Raw genomic sequence first — 22,387 nt, 5'->3', positions numbered from 1 at the left:
CAAATATATGACTAAGAAAGAGACCTACAGGCTGATATCACTCATGAACATCGATGCTGAAATACTCAATAAAATATTGGTGAACTGAATCCAAGAACATATCAGAAAAATCATCCGCCATGATCAAGTAGGCTTCATCCTAGGGATGCAAGGATGGTTCAACATATGAAACTTCATCAATGTAATCCACCATATAAACAAACTGAAAAAGAAAAACCACATGATATCTCACTAGAAGCTGAAAAAGCCTTTGACAAAATCCAACATCCCTTCCTTGATCTTGGGGAGAATAGGAATAACAGGAATATATCTAAACAGGATAAATGTAATATACAACAAACCAATAGCCAACATCAAACTAAATGGAGAGAAACTCAAAGCATTTCCTCTAAAATCAGGAACAAGACAAGGCTGTCCACTGTCTCCATACCTCCTCAATATTGTACTTGAAGTTCTAGCTAGAGCAATAAGAGAAGAAAAGGGGATCAAAGGGATACAAATTGGAAAGGAAGAAGTCAAACTTTCACTATTTGCAGATGACATGATAGACTACATTAGTGACCCAAAAACTCCACCAGGGAACAACTACAGCTGATAAACACCTTCAGCAAGGTAGCAAGATACAAAATTAACTCAAAAAAATCAGTAGCCCTACTACATACAGAAGATAAATCCAATGAGAAAGAAATCATGGAAACATCACATTTCACAATATCCACAAGCAACATAAAATATCTTGGGGTAACACTAACCAAAAAAGTGAAAAACCTGTACAGTAAGAACTTTGAGACTTTAAAGAAAGGAATTAAAGAAGATACCAGAAAATGGAAAGATCTCCCATGGTCTTGGAGAGGTAGAATCAACATAGTAAAAATGGCAATCCTGCCAAAAGTAATCTACAGATTCAATGCAATCCCTATCAAAATTCCAACACAGTTTTTCACAGACATTGAAAGAACAATACTCAACTTTATATGGAAAAATAAAAAACCCAGGATAGCCAAAACAACTCTTTACAATAAAGGATCTTTTGGAGGCAACACCATCCCTGACTTCAAGCTCTACTATAGAGCTATAGAAAAAAAGAAAAAGAAAAAACAAAACAACAACATATAGGCAAAGAAGCTTAAAAGAATAAATATAGCAATAAATATTTCTGTGATGTCCATGAAAAAAATACAGCTTAATAATATGACAAGACAAGCCTGGATTTGGAAAACTAATTACACAAAGATATAGAAATAATGAAGTTATCTCTACCTGAAATGACAATAGAAATGAAATCATCAGTAACCAGTCAAAAACTCAGTGGCATATGGCCAAAAATACAAAAGAGAGAGAGAGAGACAGAGACAGAGAGACAGAGAGACAGAGAGACAGAGAGACAGAGACAGATAGAGAGAGAGAGAGACAGAGAGACAGAGAGACAAATGGAGACAGACAGAGACAGAGAGACAGCCAGAAAGAGAAAGAGAGAACCAGGAAAGGAATGTATAAGAAAATAGGGCACGATCAAAGAAATGGTTTTGAGCTACTGACATAGATGAAGTAGAAGTATACCAGGTCAAAGGCACAGACGAGATATTCAGAAAGACTGTAGAGGAAAGCTTCCTGGTATAAGGAAATACATATCAATAGAGATCTATGTTCAATAATAAAAAAAGGACTATACATACCAGCAAATAGACAAGATTGGAAGACAAAATTCCCATGACATGTTATAGTTACAAAATAAATGGAATACAACTAGGCAAAAAAACAAAAAACAGCAAAATTAACAGTGCATCAGGAATGATATATACACTCCTTTGGTAATATATTTAAATGTGGACAGCTTCAATTCCTCATTCAAAAGATACAGGTTAGCTGAATGTATTAAAATAAAAGAAAATTCAGTTTCCAGCCAGCATTCCTGTGTCCTGCTCAGAGCTCCTGAGGACTGAAAACAGGGGAACCCATCTGACAAACCAGCCCATCCAGAATCTGCCAGAATCTAGGGGCTAGTCCTGCCTCCACTTATGGGAGGAGTTGAGCATGGGTCTGTTTCTGTCCTGCCTTCCTGTCCCCTGCTCAGAGCTTCCGGAGGCTTAGGGACTGCACATGGGGCAACCTGTCTTGGCAGATCAGTCCATCCAAAGTATGCCAGCATTGAGGAGCTAGTCCCACATCCATTCACAGCATGAGGTGAGCATGGGCCTATTTCCCTCCCACCTTCTGGTGCCCTGCTGCTAGGCTCCTGAGGCATGTGGCCTGTGCTCAGGGGAACATATCCTGGTGGAAGAGCCCATCCAGGGTCTACTAATGCCATGATACTAATGCTGACTCCACCCATGGGAAGAGGACAGCCATCTCAATTTAGGACATGCTTGAAGTCACCAGAAGTCAACCTTGTTCCCTTACCCACCAGGAGAGGGAAAGACCAACCAGTAACCACTGGAAGAAGTGATGGGAAGACCACAGTATAAGAACACAGTCAATGACAGAAATATCAAACTGATGCCACCAGAGTCTAGGGACTCCACACCAGCAAGACCTGAACATCCCAACACAGATGAAGGAGAGAATGACACTAAAAACAACTTTATGGAGATGATAGAGACTCCGAAAGAGGTAATGAGAAAATTCCTTAAATAAATGCAAGAAAAAATTCAAGAAATGGAGGAAAAGACAAACCAAAAATTGCAAGAAACAATTCAAACAGTACAAGGTTTGAAAGATGAAATAGAGACAAAAAAAAAAAAACCCAAATTCTGAGTGAATGCTGGGTAAACGATCAGGATCTACAAATGAAAGCATAACCAATTAAATACAAGAGATGAAAGAGAGAATCTCAGTGCTGAAGATGCCCTAGGAGAAACAGTTTCATTGACCAAAGAAAATCTTAAGTATAACAAAACAATAACACAAAATATACAGAAAATATGGGACACCATGAAAATACCAAACATTAGAATAATAGGTATAAAAGAAGGTAAAGAAACTGACCTCAAAGTTGAGAAAACATATTCAACAAAATCATACAAGAAACTTTCCTAACCTAAAGAAGACATGCCAATGAAAGTACAAGAAGTTTGCGGAACAGCAAACAGATTGGACCACAAAAATGTCCCCTTGCCACATAATAATCAAAACACCAAACATACAGAATAAATAGAGAATATTAAGAGCAGAAAAGTGAAAATGCCAAATAACATATAAAGGCAAACCTATCAAAATTAAACCAGACTTCTCTTGGAAAACTGAAAGAAAGAAGGTCCTACATAAATATTCTACCATCACTAAGAGACCACAGATGCCAGCCCAGACTACTATATACATAGCAAAGCATTCAACCCTTATAGATGGAGAAAACAAGATAATCCATGACAAAAACCATATTTAAACAATATGTATCCACTAATCCAGCCCTGCAGAAAGTTCTGGAAGGAAAACTCCAAATTAAGGAAGTTAAATATACTCACAAAAATATAGGCAATAGATAATCCCACTTTACCAAAAGCTAAAAGCAATTAAGGGGGCAATGGTAGAATCTACACACAATAACATCACCACCAACAAATCCAAAACAAACAAGAATTAACAACCAATGATCATTAATATCCCTAAATATTAATGCTCTTAACTCACTTATAAAACGATGCAGGCTAACAGAATAGATATAAAGACAGAATCCATCCTTCTGCTGCATACAAGAATCTCATTTCAACCTCAAAGATAGACTGTACCTCAGAGATAAGGGTTGGGGAAACAGATCTAAGAAGCAAATGGGTATAGTAATGTTACTATTTAGTAAATTAGACTTTAAAAAAAAATCAATCACAGAAATTAAGAAGATAATTTCATATTCATCACAGCAGAAATCCATCAAGACGCAGTCTCAATTCTGAACATAATTGACCCAATTAAAAAGGCATCCACATTAATAAAAGAAAAATTACTAAAACACAAATCACACATAAAACCTCACACACTTATAATAGGAGATTTCAACACCCCACTGTCAAAAAAAGAAAGGATCATCAGACAAAAACTTAACAAAGAAACAAAGGAACTAATAGAAATTATGATACAATTGGGTTTAACAAAAATCTATAGAACTTTCCAATCGAACACAAAAGAATTTACTTTCTCAGTGCCACATACAACCATCTTTAAATTCACCCATATACTTGGCAACTTAGAAATTTGAAACAGGTACAAAAAATTTAGAATAACCCCATGTATCTCATCAGAACACCATAATTTAAAGTAAGAACTTGACAAAACAAATTGCAGAAAAACTAAAAACCCATGGAAATTGAACAGTGCTCAATTGCACCATTCCTGGGTCAAGGAAGAAATAAAGAAATTGAAGACTTCCTAGAATCCAATGAGAATGAAGACACAACAAACCCAAACTTATTGAACACTTTAAAAGCAGTGATAAGTGGAAAGATCATAGCACTAACTGCCCACATGGAAAAACTGGACAACAGTTACACTAAAGAATTAATAACACAACTGAAAGCTCTAGAACAAAAAGAAACAAACTCACCTTGGAGGAGTAGATAACTGGAAAAACTCTAATTCAGTTCAGTAATCAATAAAGTAGGAACTAGGAAAATGATACAAAGAATCAATGTAACAAAGAGTTGGTTCTTCAAGAAAATCAACAAGATAGACAAACCTTTACCCAAACTAAACCAAAAGCCAGAGAGAGATCATGCAAATCAACAAAATCAGAAATGAAAAGAGGAACATAACAACAGACAGTGAGGAAATCCAGAGAATCATCAGATCATACTTTGAAAACTGCACTCGACAAAATTCAAAATTTTAATGAAATGGACAATTCTCTGGATAGATATCACTTGCCAAAATGAAATAAAGAACAGATAAGCCATTTAAATAGATCTATAGACCCTAATGAAATAGAATCAGTCATCAAAGTCTCACAACCAAAAAAAAGACCAGGGCCAGATGGTTTCAGCACAGAATTCTACCAGAAATTCAAAGAATATATTATACCAATTCTCCTCGAATTGTTCCGCATAATAGAAGTGGAAGGGTCATTGCCAGACTTTTTTTATGGAGCTACAATTACCTTGGGACCCAAGGCACACAAAGACAAAATTAAGAAAGAGAACGACAGACCAATACACATCATGAACATCTCTGAAAAATAGTCAATAATATACTGGCAAATGAAGTCCAAGAACACATCAAAAAAATCATCCACCATGAACAAGTAGGCTTCATCTCAGGGATGCAATGATGGTTTATCATGAAATTCAATTAATGTAATCCACCACACCACTAACACAAACACTTAGATAAACAATTAGTAAATAGGACCTCCTGAAACTGAGATGATTCTGTAAGACAAAGGACATGGTCAACAAGACAAAATGACAGCTTACAGATTGAGAAAAGATATTCACCAATCCCACATCCAACAGAGGGCTGATCTCCCAAATTTACAAAGAACTCAAGAAGCTAGACTCCATAGCACCAAATAATCCAATTAAAACATGGGATAAAGAACTAAATAAACAATTCTCAATAGAGGAATCTAAAATGGCTGAAAAACACATAAGAATGTGTTCAACATCCTTAGCCATCAGGGAAATGCAAATCAAAACAATTCTGAGATACAATCTTACTCCTGTAAAAATGGCTAAAATCAAAAATACCGATGACAGTTTATGCTGTAGAGAAAGGGGAACACTCCTCCACTGGTATGTACTCACTCATATATGCATTTTAGACATAGTGCAAAGTATTACCATTCTAAAATCCACATCATCAGTGAAGCTAGGAAACAAGGAGAATCCTAAGAAAGACATACATGGTCCACAGAAGATGGAAGAAGAGACAAGATCTCCTGAGAAAACTGGAAGGATGGGTGGAGGGGAGAGGGAGTCAGGAGAAAAAGAAGGGAAGAAGAGAACGGGAGAGGAGGATATGAGGGAGCAGGAAGTTTGGGAAGAGTGGGAAAATAGAGGAGAGCAAGAAAAATATACCATCCTAGAGGGAACCAATGTAGGTTTAAACAAAAATATGGCACTAGGGAAATTCTAGAGATCTACAAGAATGGTCCCAACTAACAATGTAATTAATAATGGAGAGGCTACTTTAAATGCCCTTCCCCTATACTGAGATGCATGTCAACATTATATCCCATTCTAGAGCCTTCCTCCAGTAGTTGATGGAATCAGAAGCAGACTCCCACAGCTGAACCCTGAACTGAAATCCTGGAACCCAGTTGCAGAGAGGGAGGAGTGATGTATGTTCAAATGGGTCAAGACCAGGCTAGAGAAACCCACAGAAACAGCTGATCTGAACAAGGGTAAGGTCATGAACCCCAGACTGACAGCTGGGAAACCAGCATAGGACTGTTATAGACACCCTGACCATGGGTGCCAATTAGCAGTACTGGGCAATCTATGGGGCCTCTGGTAGTGCATCAGATTTATCCCTAGTATGGGAATGGATTTTCGGAGTCCATTCCCTATAGAGTGATTCTCTCTCAGCCTAGACATATGGTGGAGGAACTAGACCCTTCTCCAAAGGTTGACAGACTTTGAAAATCACACATGGAACACTTCACCCTCCCTGGTGAACCGAGAGTTGATGAGATAGGGGGGTCTGTTCTGCCAAGGGGAGAAGGGGAGAGGGAGGGAACTGGGATTGACCTGAAAAACAAGCTTGTTTCTAATTTAAATAAAAAAAGAAAATCCGTCTTTCTGCTCTCTAACAGAAATTCAGCTTTAAATAGAGGTTCCACATTTAAGGGAATGTATAGAAAAAGAATTCCAAGCAAATGCACCCAAAAGCAGTCAGCTGTAACTACCTTAATAGCTGAAATATTAAACATCAAACTCAAATAACAGAAAACCAAATGAATTTCTATTAATCACATAAAATCTTAGAGTTTGATCAAAGATAACTCATCAAAATGAATTTTTTTGTGGAATAAATAAAAAATGAAAACACAGAACACACAATCTGTGGTATAAATGAAATTGCAGTCCTAAGAAGAAAATTTATAGCTCTCAGCACCCATGTATTTTTAGTTAAGCAAAATAATATGATTGATTACAAGTTTTCAATATATACTTCCTTCCCACTATCCACATACAGTCTCATACAAATTTTTTCCAATTTCACCTTCATCACACCTGTGTTTTCCCTTTTTAGATATCTAACACCACTCAATAGAACCTGTTTAATTCTCTGAATTCTAAGACCATTACAGGTTATATACACACTTCTAAGACTTCAGATATAATAAGAGAGAAAATTTGGTATTATTCTTTCTTAGTCTAAGTTACTTTACACAAAATATTAACTTTTAGTTCTATCTAATTACTTGAAAATGTGATGATTTCAGTTTTCCTTATAGCTGAGTATAATTCCATTGATTTTATACACCATGTTTTTTGATTCATTTATTTGTTCAAATAAATTTAGGTTGTTTTCATTTCCTGACTATAGTGAACAGAGAGGCAATGGACTACTAACAATGTATGTATGTAGTAGTCTCTCAAGTCCTTTGGGCACATAGCTAGGAGTGGCAAATCTAGGTCATATTGTAGATTTATTTTAAGTTTTTGATTATTTTTCACATCTATTTCCAGAGCAGGTGCAACCAATTGCTATTTGGAAACATTGAACAAGGGTTCCTGCCTTCCAGCACCTCTTCCAGTGTTTGCTGTCTATTGGTGTTTATAAACTTGATGACATCTCAAATTATTTGAATTACCTTTTGCCTAATTACTCATGGGTGGTTGGAGACTTTCAGAGGTACATCGTAGCCATTTTTATTTCTATATTTTTTGGATATAGCACTCTTCCCTCATCTAAGAACCTTTACTTTTTGTAGCAGATAGACCACTACAGGAGCATAGAACTGGTGAAAATGGAGAGGTAAACTGATCATGGGCTTACCAGAACCAATTGGTATATCTATTACACAATGCTGAAGCCCAAATGTTCAGGAAACATTTTAGAAGAGGGAGATGAAACTCTATGTGATCAGAAGACAGGAAGTCAGCTGTAGGACTGTGTCTCTTAGTTTTTACAGGGACAATGGAACTCATAAATAAAACAATATGGTTGCCTACCCCTACAATGCCTGAACAAAGGCAACAGTTGAATTTCCAATGTAGGGGCTGGGGAATTTCATAAGACACACTATTAGATAAAGAGCTATAACCAATTAGTGATTACTAAAAGAGGGAGGGTCAGTTGTCTCCAGGGTTCAGACACCTAAACTATTACCCAGTAGGAGGTGATCAGCCCTAAACACATATACATTTATGCAATAGTAAATAGACTCAGAACAGTGTATTTATGTGTATATGTGCACATAAATGCAGACATGTGCATAAGCAAGTAATAATTACAATTAAAAATTAAAGTTCAGTAATTAAAAGAGGTTTAGAGGACATGGAGTAGTTTAGAGAGGGGAAAAAGAGGTAGGAATAATTTAAATATAGAACTCATATAGAATTCTCAAATACATAGCAATAACATAAATATAGCACCTCATTAATGCCTCACATAAGTCATAAGTCAGAAAAGTTTTATTTAAAAAATCCAGTTAATCTCATGCTATTAGCAAGAAATTAATTTTCTTGCTTTCATGAAAACAAAATGAAATGTAGTAAGTGAGAAATTACAAAAGTCCATGTCAACTTGTAAATATCTAAGTCATGTTTTAGAAAATGAATTTCACATTTAAAAGTATCTCGCTTTGGTATCTGAGGGGTGAAAACATCAGAGAGTATCTTCTTCACAGTCTAGAAGTAACCAAGCAAAAGGAGTCTAATCACATCAAATCCCAACCCGCTTCTCTGTCTGTCTCTCTCTCCGTCTCTTTCCTTTTTCTGTTCTAACTTTGTATCATGTGCTTTTAATATTGGAGGACTAAAATCATACTTACAGAATTAAGAGAAAGAAATAGAAATAATAAAACAAACAAGAAACAAATTTCTTATACTCCATGATTAAAAAATTATTTCCTAGTATAGGTGGCATTAGAAGACAAACAGCATTTAAGGAAACAGAATTTTGTATTAATAATTATTAAATGAAACAAGACACCTAAATTACTGAAGCAAATTAATGTCTTAAAGACTAAAATTAGAACATTTCTAAATTAGAACATTTCTAATTTTGATTTAATTAATTTAATTTTTTGCTATTTTTTGTGCTTTCCAAGTTTTAATAGCCTAAGTTGGAGGCCATTGAAATGTCCATTGCTTTCTCTGGCACCATGTGGGTAGGACACATATATGACTTACACATATTTTAACACAATTTTATGCTTGTTATGCTCAAGCCACTTTTCAAAACACCTAAAATATTACTTTTCCCAACTACTATTAAGTGCAAATACTTTGATATACCCATTTTAAATCAATAATATGATCACAATTAAATAGTAAATAAAAGAATTGAGTGTAGATTCTGGAATTGGACTACAGTGTCTATCATAATGTCCTTTGTCCTTAACTATAGCACCTTCCCTTCCAAAGATCAGAATCAGGGTGTGTGTTTTGATTATTTTACAGTTCAGCAGGCATCTGGTACAGGATGAGTAGGAGTGTTTGTTTTCTATATAAAGGAGAGCCGAGAAATGGGAATGTATCCAGCCAGGAAGAAATGAAGATCTAGGTTAAAATATTGGCAGTAGAAATTGATAGAAATAAAAGATAATGAGGAGACATAATTTAGAGGAAGGTGAGTAGGAGTAAGCTTCTAATTACTTCCTTCCTTTAACCAGTCGGGTAAAAGATCTCTTTGTCTGGTTATAGCTAATTGATTCCAGTCTACAGGCTGCACATTTAAAGGAAATTTCTAGGTGCCCCAAATATACTAGTAAATCAGTTGGATATAACTAAAACTGAGAATAGGGAATAAAAAAGGTGTATGTGTTAGAAAACCACTATCAATAGATGAACTATGAATCTAAGAACATAGTGCTAGAAGTCACTTTTGGCCTGCGATCTATAAATTTTGTATGCGAATGAGCTCCTAGGGACCAAAGCCATTTAAGAGAGCATGAAAAATTCTTCTTAACCCCACTTTCCAATGTAGTCTGAACATATGACAATGTGCAGTTTATGGTCCACAAAAGCAAGGTAAATTTCTTAGTTCCTCTTACAGTCAAGCTGTGTGGTAAGATTGCTGAGTCTTTGAAGGGTCTTTCTTGAAAGCATGACTCAATAATGTATTGTTCTATGACATGTACCAATTTCATTTGCTCCCCTGCACCTCAGTCCCCTTACTCAAAAACTGAGAATACTAATAATTTTGAGAGCTAATGTAAATAATAAAAATAGTCATTTACCCAGTGACTAGCACCAATTATAAGCTCTGATGAATACAAATTTTTTCATAAACAACTGGTAATATATTTTAATTTACACAGGAAAATGCCTTATAAAATTGTCATATAATTACACTGAAATCATAGATGAACCAACATAATGTCATGATTTTAATGCAGTGATGACTGTGTGAAACCTAGAGGCACCCCTCAGAGAGGGAGAAGTGACACAATCACAAAGTAACATGTAAACATAAACTGTACAAAAACAATGAAGAATGAGCAATTGATAAAGCCCAACTTAGATCAGCCAGGTATGTGACAAAAAAAAATCACATAATTAATGAGGATCCCATGAGATGAAAGCCTTCAATGGTCCCTGCATTGAATCAAAAGGAACTAAGTGCACTTCTACCATTATTTACCTCATTCACACTTACAGGGCATATTTTCAGGTGTGGAGTGGTATCACATGTCAACAGGCCATTTGCAAACTCCATACATGGGATGCTGAAGAAGAATTAAATTAATTTTCCATCCAGGCATGGTGGTGCATGCTGCATATTCCAACATTTAAGGAGCAGAGGCAAAGAGGATCAAGACTTCAAAGGCAGCCTCAGCTACAACAGAAGTTTGAGGCCATCTTAAGGCTGCATGAGACCTTGTCTCAAAATGTATTGATGTTCTATCTTTCCTGTAACTACATATTTTGAAACTGCAATTTTTCAATTATAGGAAAAAAAGAAAATTTGAAAACTGTTTTTTAACATTTCATTCCAGTGGGAATTTTACACAAAAGTAATATTTTAGCAGCAAGCTGGAAGGAAGACACATTGCCCTGTCAAGTACCAGTTACAAAATTAGACACAGCCTTAAAGTGAATAGATGAGGAATTAAAATGTTTTTGAAGCTGCTCATTTGTCTGAACTTTATTAAAATTTCCATGAAAGGGTAATGATATTGATCGATACATTGTCATATATATAGAATGAAAATAATGTGAACAGAAGAATGATAAATGATTTCATCTTAAAATTAACATTACTGATGGCTAATGCTATCCAAATAGTACTAAGATGAATTAAGCGTATGGTATTCCTTTATTTCTAAAGAAAGATATTTACTTGAAAATACATGCGAAGATAAATCCTAGAAAATATGGGGAAATAAGAATTACCATCCTTATTAGGCAGAAGTATGGTTAACAATTGTTTGATTTGAAATAAACAATCTTTATTATGACTGTAGTCAGTGCTCAGGGTTTATATGCATTTGTCTTGGTGTGTAATCTATGTTACAAATCATGAAAGATTGATTACATTATTTGCTTTAAAAATTATTATTGGAATCAATTTTGATCCTAAGGAGATATGCTGCCAAGTGTCCTAGTCATTTGTCCTTGGGCCTTCATAAAGGCAGAAAAATTTGGCTGCTTTTTATTTTCACTTTTTTTCTAGATTCAAATTTTTAGTGGATTTGGATATAGTTATCATTTTTGATACTACCTTTTTTCTATCTGGTAGTAAAGACTGTTTAGAACACTTTAGTATATTGAAGAATATGGGATTGGACAATGCATAAAGAACCATATTTGAAGAGTGATGCTTTTGCATTTTATTTGAATTCCCAAAGAGTTATTTCAGACTGTTATGACAGCAACATCTTTATGGAATCATCATCCCCTTTCCTAGTATGAGCAAAAGGAGGAAGAGTTACAATAAGACACATCAGAGTCTTGGCATTACGACTGACCAATTAAGTATATATGTGTTCTGTGGTGATCAGGGCATAGTGCAATCTGTGCTATTTGGTTACATGACTTGTTATCTGCATATTCCTCCTAGTAGGAATAGCACTGTTTTTTTGAGACTATTCTCTGTCTGCAGATAAAAATTATTAAACTTGACATGATAATACTTCAGAGAGCCTTCCTAATGGGAGATTTCCATTTTGAGAGACCAGTCTTCTTTGATTATTTTTTAATCTTTGTCTTTTCCTGATAAAATTTATTTTTTATTAAAACCTGAAAAGAAAGTTTACTAAAAAATAAAACATATTTGAGTCCTATTTATTTAAAATAGACTACACTCATATGGTAAATGAGATTTATTTATTCCTATAAAAATAAACTACAGAGCTTGAATAATTTTATACTCATAACCTTAAAATTATAGCTTCATCAACAGAAATTACTCTTTAAAATATCTTGTTATAGTTAATTTTAATAAATGAAATTAAATGCAACATGGAAATTTCAGACTGTGTACACTGACTTTTTGTTCTTACAGGGAGTAGACATGCAGATGTATACTCTAGAGTTATATTGGGCTTTGAGGAACATTGTCAAATGCCCTGTGTCTGCATTCTTGGTTCTTTTCTTGAACAGTCAGAAAACATATTCTATAAGTTGTTGTAGGAAATTACAGATTAGCATATACAGGATATTCACACATTTTTACTACATGGTAAAAATCAGTCCACTGTTATTTTTAAGTAACAGGAACACATTAAATACAAAAATGATAAGCCAAATTAACACAACTCTTTTATCTTCCTCCTCCTCTCCAAAATTTGTGTTATACTATTCATGTTTTCTCTTTCAGGTACCTTGTTTACTTAAGATAGGGTCTAAATTGTTTCTATCCATAAGAAATTTGGCTAAATTCATTTACCAATGATATTCAGTGTTTTATCATTCAACAATCTAAGGAAAGAACATAGCTGTGTTTCCTTCAACCCTCTGATTTATTCTTGCTCTGCTACTTTTTTTGTTTGTTTTGTTTTGTTTGTGTGTGTTTGCTTCCTTAGATGTGCATATCATGCTACACTTAGTATGTCAGTGCATAAGCCCTAGTATACACATTGAGAAGCCAATGGAATTTCCTTCCCTCATCACTCTGAGACTTCATTTTATATTTAGATTGCATTCTCATTGAAGAAGATTCCCACAGTTCAGTTAGGCTGACTGTAGACCAAACTTCTGATATTTGCTTCTCTCTGTTCCCCAGTACTGAAACCACAGTCATGTAAAATCATTCCTAATATTTTATAGAGGTGGAATGAATTTGAATTCAAACACTTATGCTAGAACAGCAAGTGCTTTAAGCCACTGAAACATCTTCCAAACCCCCATTCTTTCTACATTTTTATTCACTTTGGGATTTCATGCCCCTGGAATTATTCCATCCCAATTTAGGCTTTGCTGAAAATGCCTTCACAACCAGGTCTAGCCTTGTGTGTCCTAGGAGTTTCTAATTACAGTGAAACTGACAATTGAGATGATTATCAATCTCATTTTCAACTTGCCTCATTTAGTATTAATCCTATTGAAAAATATTGAATTTAGTGTACATATATGTATCTCTAAATAGTTGTGTGCACTGGAATTCAAGTTCTTGCTGATGTTCTGCCACTGTTAACATTTGCAATGTTGATGCTCATAAAACGATATACTGTACATGTCACCTAGGAAGCTGAATTCTTTGAACTGAAGGAAGTCAGAAAAGCTCCAGAGCAGATATTTGACCTCTTTTTCCACTCTGAACCTTCTGTCTTTAATGTGTATCAGGCTAACAGGAAATAGTTGGTTACCTCAGAGCCATCACGTCACAATTGCATCAGTGTACACACATTGACAGGAGGTCAGTCTCATAACAAAGAAGGCCCAGTACTAAATAAGGTACCACATGTGCTTTCTCATACGTGATTCTTACCTTTAAATCTGTTGTTTTGTATGTTTTGGAATTCATGTGAAAAACAGGAAACAAGAAATGGGTTACTGGTAGTGAACCTTTCAAGATGGAAATAGTAAAACAGGCCAAATGAAACAGAGACAGGAAACACTGGAGAAGTAAAGGTTCCAGGTTGGAAGGTAGAGGAGAGGGGATAACAAAGTAGTGGCAGACGATTTAACCAAAATAAAAACTCCACCAGACATTGGTGGCGCATGCCTTTAATCCCAGCACTTGGGAGGCAGAGGAAGGCGGATCTCTGTGAGTTCGAGGCCAGCCTGGTCTCCAGAGCGAGCGCCAGGATAGGCTCCAAAGCTACACAGAGAAACCCTGTCTCGAAAAACAAACAAACAAAAACTTCTACATGGGAAATCGATAGCTCCCATTCACCCAAAATATAATTAAAGGGAAGAATAGAACAAAATTGACAGAAAAAAATGGGGAAAGTAATCAATTTAATATGGAATGGAGGATGAGAGGGAAGGGAGAGTAGCTGTTATATAATCCCCAATTAAGAATATACGAAAAACACTGGTTAGCCACCTAATTAAAATATTTAGTATATGAAAAGGGATAGACTCTGATGACCCCTAGGGAAGGCCTCACCCTCCCTAGGGAGCTGAAACGATATGTGATAGGTAGGGTTTTAATTTGGGGGAAGGTGGTAGGGGAGGAGGGGAGGGAGAGGGAACTGGGATTGACATGTAAAACAATCTTGTTTCTAATTCAAATAAAAAATCTGCAAAATAAATAAATAATAATAAAAGAAAAGAGAGAGTTTGAACCGAAATAATCTACATGGATGCATAGTGTTTTCCCAGAAGAATCTAAGTTATTAATTGAAAAATTTCAATGCCAGGCACAGGTTATCTCCTCAGCTATGCAATAGGACTTTATTAGTTAAAAAGAACCCAGAAGCCCCCAGAATAACACAGGCTACTACCATTGCCCACTGTGACTAGAGGGTAAGTATCTGCTGCTTAAAAAAAAAAACAATTTCGAACTGACCAGGAAACTTTCTTCCAAGCTTACCTTTGGCCAGAAAGTGCCAGGAAGCTCCGGGGGTGGGGGGACAATATTCAAATTATTTCCTAGTCATTGTATAACTACTTGTAAAATATTACTGTTTTCTCAGAGCCTAGTTATGCTTTTGTACACAGAAGCAATGTGAGCATTAGTTCTTATATCATCGAATGTAGTGTGAACCTCTTAGTTCTACATCATTTATTTAGTTTTTGTGATGTGATCTATTTTGTATATATCCTAGACTAGCCTTGAAATAAATGGCAGTTCAGCTTTTGCCCTTTGAATAGCAGAAATGTAGACCTGTGTTACTAAGTGCAGCAGTAGTAGATTTTAAATACAGAAGCTATCTGGACTTGCAGCACACTTCATTAATTTCAGCACTAGGGAGGCAGAGGGAGCCAGATCTCTTAGTTGAAGGCTACCTGGTCTACAAAGCCAGTTCCTGGACAGCCATGGCTGAGACAGAAATATTGTCTCAAAAAACAAAGAACAAAAAAAAAAAAATGTAGAGATGGCCATCAAATAATTCAGCGGATATTCTTAATGATACAGCAGTTTCAGAATTTGAGAACCTCTCTCATATCTTTGATATCCTGAGCACATGGCTTTGTTTTTATATTTTAGTACTTCCACCTCATTTCCCTTTGTCAACTGTATAAAAAAAGGGAAATTATTAAGACAGTACCTTGAGGAAGGTTTTCCGTTTCCTTTAAGCGGCTGGCCATTGCGTTTTTGATGATGGTCTAGTGAGTAGATGGACCAGACAAATTGGATTTGGAGTATTTTTTTCTACTTATTTTTGGGGGGGGCGGAGGAAGTCATAAGGGTGGGGGTGGAGCTAGATGGACTGGGAGGTGAGTGTGAAGAGGGCACATTACACAAAATTTCTAACTAATTAATAAAATTGTTGTTGGAAAAAGAAGGAAATATATTATAGTGTGATGGTCAAACATAGTCACAGATCTGAACCCACCTTTAAAGAGTATCGTCTTTAGTCAAGAGGTCTCCCATATGACAATGATCCTATAAGATATATTTTGTTTTTACTGCAGTTTGCTGTTTTTAAAGGTTCCCAGAAATCTTAAATACCATTATATTCCCACAGCAGACACAACAGTCTCTCTGTTGTATCATTCCCATTGTAGGTTTCCTTGTTATGTGGTCTTCCTTGTAGTCTGACTACATTCTAAATAAATTTTAAACAAAGAATAACAAAACAAATGGAATATTTGCCCACCATTGTAAACACAGACACAAAAATAAAGTTAGAATATTTGCATATTATTTCCCCATGCCAAATATGTAATAGTTTGGTCAGAATAGATAATTATAAGAAAGCAATCACTTGATGAAATTAAAAATATAAAGATGTCACTAGTTAAAAAGGGCCTCCATGAATTTTTCTGGACTTCGAGTCTAAAGAGTTCTGGCAAAGGCAAGGTTACTTCCCTAGTAAGCTCATTTGTCAGCCTTGTTCTGCTCCCAGGAAGGAACTTCTCTGTCCATTGTCTATTGACCTTGATTTGGCTCTCTAAGTGGTCCTGCCTTTTCTATTATCCCTTGTCCCCCTCTTGAGATGTGCAGATCATTTGAAGCTAAGTATTTGCTGGTGCACATTGAGAGAACACTCAGAGGCTCCTAGAGCCTAACATGCAGTCTCTTTAAAATTACATTTTCAGTCTAAAAGAAAGCAGCTTTCCAATCTACTTGCTTTTGTCAATTTCTTGTGCAAATAACCCCAGACAGAGAGCCCATCTGGTCACAGAAATTAAATGTGAACACCCTCACCTTCTGTAATCAGGTCTTTTTTTTCCTGCTCGTGATTTGTCCTTCAGGATCTCTTAGATGACAGAAAACTGCAATAGTTGGGCAATTTAAAAGATATATATTCATCAACATAGAACCTGGCAGAGCTGATTGTATGTGATAGGCCTGATGGTCCTTTAATTTTCATCCTTTGGAATACAAGATCACTTTTATTGTTCATCACATGCAATATTATAGTTACCTGTTTTTCCAGTGGGATTTTGAAAACCCTCAATTACATGTCTAGAATTAGTAAATCCCATTGCTTTTCTAAAAATAGATTAATCATTTCTGGAAGTCTAGTTATAAAACAAACAATGTATAAATATTGAAACTAAATACAGTCTTTGAGAGTTACTTAACTATCAATGTCTATGCAAATATATTCAGTTTTTATTATTTGCTAACATTTTTGTTGTATGTAATAAATTCAGATGGGTATTGTCCATATAACTTAATTAAATATTTAAATATAGGCACAGACATAAGAAATGACTAAATCTTTATGAATGAGAATATTTCCTATGAGATTCTGTCTAGCTCTAAAAGTACCTAATTGGATTCAGATATTTTAATAATATAATATAGCTTTTATATATTATGTGTATAAAAAACGTGTTATGAATAAATTTGCCAATTTTATTTTTCCCTCAAGTATCTATAATGTGGGAAGTTAACATATTTCATGTTATTAAGATGTTGTTTGTGAGTATTTGCTATAGTTAAGCAAAGAACAAAGGACTGGTTAAATATTTCTGTCTCTTCTAAGGACGTGGTTGTAGTATTACATGTAAATGAATGATGTCTGGATATGTGATTGCTAATCCAGAATGATACCAGGATCTTGTGATTAACAGATTTATGTAAATAACTTTCTGGACTTGGTGCACAAAGGAAATGAGCACCTGGAAATTGAAGATCATGCACAAGCTCCTGAATGCGTTTCAAGATTTATTTGAATTTCTGCTTTTCATATGTTTTTAATAAACTGACATTAATGGAATTGGGTTAACCACTATGTAGAGTTATTTTTATGTGCGAACATGTATATATATATATATATATATATATATATATATATGTATTTATAGTTATATTTGAGCATAGTTTAATTATGCAAGGAATTCACATTGCTTATTACACTTGGTTGATTTGTTCAGGTTTTCCTCCAAAGGCACTGAAGAACACTGTGCAATAGATAAATATTCAAATGTCTTGTTTCTTTTGATATTTGGCATAAATAAAATAATTTAATTCCCTATAGCCCTTGCCATGTATGATGAATGAGGAATATTTCTCCAATGCCAAAACTTCCCCTTGTGTTATTTCTTACATATTTTATATAATTATCAGTTAAGAAGCTTTTGAAAGATGCTATGGGATATTCCTAAAATATTCAACTCTACATCTGAAAATTATATTCTCATAGTTTAATGGTAAAAAGGTCAATTTTAAGTGAATTGAAGAGAATGAGAAGCGGTTTTGAAAATATGGGAAAATAACTTGGCTCCTCGTTGAATGGAAGAAATGTTGCCAAGGAAGATTTTGCTGCTGTTTATTTCATTTGGTGTCTTATTATATAAAAATTATATATTGGCATGCTTCTAGGACTAAAGAGAAAAATATGAAATCATGCAGAGACAGAGAAAGATTGATAAGTACTCAAACACATATGTGCTTCATGTGATATATGTGAGAGGTATATAAGAGGTACAAATGGAGAAAATAAAATATGGACTTTTTGATGCTAGGGGTAAAGTCAGAGTTGAAGGTTTAAATTATATCAATATTTATTATTTTCTGAAAATTTTATTAATATGTGGTATTCACATTGGTAGTCTCTTTAAGTCAACAGTTTTCATTCAACATTTAGCCACTATTAATATTACAGATAAGATAAACTCCTTCCTGAGTTTAAACTTTGTCACTCTTGACTTCATCTAAAATTTATACATTTTCTTTTATACCTATTATTTTTTTCTATTTTCTTAGTATCTTCTTAATATAGAATTATTTCAGTTCTCATTTTGCTGTTGATACTATTATTAAACTTGTTTTAGTTCTCGCAATATATTTTTATTTTAAACAACGAAAATACTCTTTTCTATAGAATCTCATGTCAGTCAAGTATATTTATTATTTATGTATAACATAATGTGTATAATTCATTTATATCACGGGATTTATTGTTTTTAAATATTCTATTTCTGAGTTGATCTCATAGATTTACTGAATTTCCTTCTAAGAAGGTTTTTGGATTTATGCACATATTCTAGTTACAGACATGCTATTATCCTGATTTATAAGGATCATCCAAGCTTAAGATGTCCTACATACAGAAAGATTTGTGAAAAGGAAGCTAAGGCTATGATTGCCCTTGCCCTTAAAAATTTTTATTCCTCCCAATAACTTTTTGCTTCCATTGGAAAGATTTTTTTCAGTTGTCTGTTTTGTAAGAAGGTGAAGGATAAAAGAGTTACAAAGAAACATGCAAAAATTCTTTCATTATCTAAAAATTAGTTACTCCCAAAACATAGATTGAAACAAAAATAATTTCTGGAGTTCAGTTCTAATATTCCCATGTAATATATGTTGCATGTGCTAAGTTTTCACATAGATCTGACAAGTTTATTCCAATATCAGTGTATGAGTGTATGAAATAATTTTGAAATGAGGATATTTTCAATGACATCCATTCAATTTCAACAGTAAACATAAAATACTTAAGCTTGGATCTATCTCAGGCAGGATAGGGACTGAGCCTCTACATGCCTCTACTGCCATGATTCACTTCCAAGACTCAGGAACTGTGTCAGCCTCTATTGTGGAATATTAGTTTAAGGTGTGTTACATTTGTTAATGCTGTGGAGCATTTGTTTAATGATGTAAAAATGCATTACTTTTGTTTGTGTTTTATTTGTTTAACTCACTGAAGCTGTGATTCTTTGCCTTTCTAAAACAACTGATGGTCTAATAAATATCTTAATTTCCAATAATTAGGCAGGAGAAAGGATAGGTGGGCCTGACAGGCAGAAAGAATAAGTAGGAGGAGAAATCTGGGAAAAGTAGCAAGAAGCAAGAAGAAGAGGACATCAGGGACCAGCCACCAAGTCATCCATGGAGTAAATGTGAAAGTAAGATAAAGAGAAGAAAAGGAAAATGTCCAGAGGCAAATGGTAGTCAGGATAACTTAAAATAAAAAAAGCTGGCTATAACAAGTCAAGCTAAGGCCAGGCATTCATAATTAAGAATAAAGCTTCATATGCCAGGTAACTGGGAACTCAGTGGCAGGCCTCCAAAAAGACCAAAGAGCCAAAACAGTAAAGAAAACAACCAACAATAAGCCTCCTCTTCTCTGCAATTTTCATAATAAGACATTGTCCACTTTGGTCACTATTCTTGAATGATTCATTTACACTCTCTTCTTTCCATGCAATGTTCTAATAACAGCATTGTGCCATGTAGACAATAGGCAAACATAGTCAGTAAGGTAATGTATGAGTTAACTTAGATAATTTTGTCATTTTAAAATCCAGTCACCACACTGAAACACTGAAACATTGCTATTTCAGAACTGCTCTGCTGGCTGTTTTCCTCATTAACAGAATCTAAAATATAGGCAGATTTTGTTAAGTTTTGTATAACATTGTGTTAAATCTTGATTTTTATGTGATCTCAATAAAAAGGATCAATAGTTGGCATTAGCCCTTAAAACTACTATAAACAAAAAATATATTATTTAAGGAACAAGCCTCTGAGTGTATCTATTTTGCCATACTTCTGTTTTCTAAACAAAACAAGTAGGGCAAAAGCACATAAGACTCACCAAGGTGAAATGAGAAATAAATATTTTCAATTGGAACATTTACTTAAGAAATCTGACACAGGAAATGGGAATAAAATATGTGTGAGTATAACAATGCTAACTTTGAAATCTTACACATATAGGAGCCTGATGAAGGGATATTTGTTTCTTAATAAAATATTGCATTATTTAAAAACCTCAAAAAATTCAAAAAATAGCTCTAATGGTGTAAATGTATATTCAAGCCATAACTAATAACACAGTGGGAGAGGGTTCGTTTAGATTGAGGCTAGGTGTCTTGCAAATGAAAAGCTATTTAAGTGCTAAAATCAATTGACTATATAATACCATGTTTTCTGATGGGAATAATGCACAAAGAATGCCTGGAAGTTGTTTGTTACAATAGCTAAATGAGATTCTACCTCTGGTTATTATCAACCTCTACATTCATCATTATAAACCACTTCATTTTTATTTTATTATATCGATTCACCTTAGCACCCAAGACAGTTTGTACTCCTACTAAATTCAGAAAACATTGATTTACTTAAATTATTCAATACTTTACTGTATGGCTATTATGTCATTTAACATTTTAGACAAATCAATAGAAGTTTTTTAATTGCCTGTCACATACCTAAGGTATTGCAAATGTGTCTTGCTATCCCAATCATTAATTTGTACTATGCTGATGACATTTTTATAAATCAACTAGTTTAAAACAACAAAGTAGTATATGTGGGAGAAAGTACTAAGATATGAAATGAATAATTTAAACTACATGGGACATAACACTGCAGAATATTTTATTAACTTTATAATACTACTATTTCTCATATATCTGAAAGGTAAACCGTTGTCCTCTGTGCCATGATATGTGTGTGTACATATATTTATATATAACCTTATATAAATATGAGAGATGAGATGCTAAGTAAGTTAAATGAACTATATCTTGGAAAATCTAAGATAAGGAATTTGAAATGCCACTTAAAGGTGTCATTACAATTGAGATTATTATTGCAGAATAATTTAATATATGTGAAATGGAAGGATAGCATTATTTCTACCTGCCAATATTTCCTAATGTTTGATTATTATAAGAGTGATTTCTATAAATCTCTTATCTATAATTTAATTCCCAGGTTTTTATCCATCTATCTGTCCTTTATAAAGAATAGTTGTTTCAATTTTATTTTTTTCTATAAAAATTGTACCTGCGAAATTTCTGATACAGAATAGATGTTCAATAAGTATTTTTTAATGAGTAATTGATAGATGTTTTCCTTTCACTGACATAGGCTATTTGATGTGCACATATATATTTTCTAGTATTTTAAATAGCCGTGATTTGAATAAAGAAACCATTTAAGCTTTGTAATTAGATTTTATGTGTGAAGTTTCACTGAAAATATTATAACTATTCTTCCAGCTCTCATAAGACAATAGATATTCTAGGAATGATATTTGTGTTATTTGCTTTGGCGTCAGATTTTGTCTTTATTGAAATGCAAAACTAGTGTGTTTAACAGGAATACAAGAGTGATAATTTTCCATCACCCAAAATCATATTCTGTGACAGAGATAACATGGGCACAGGTCATTCCCCTAGGAAAAGAGCAATTAGTTTATCATAGTTGAATTTATAAATGTATTAGCCTTTGCCTTATGGCATTATACAAATTATAAGATGGTCACAGACAC

The sequence above is a fragment of the Cricetulus griseus genome (assembly GCF_003668045.3).
Source record: "Cricetulus griseus strain 17A/GY chromosome 1 unlocalized genomic scaffold, alternate assembly CriGri-PICRH-1.0 chr1_1, whole genome shotgun sequence".
Classification (NCBI taxonomy): Eukaryota; Metazoa; Chordata; class Mammalia; order Rodentia; family Cricetidae; genus Cricetulus; species Cricetulus griseus.
The sequence above is the reverse complement of the archived record's forward strand: the minus strand, read 5'-3'. Positions refer to the sequence as shown.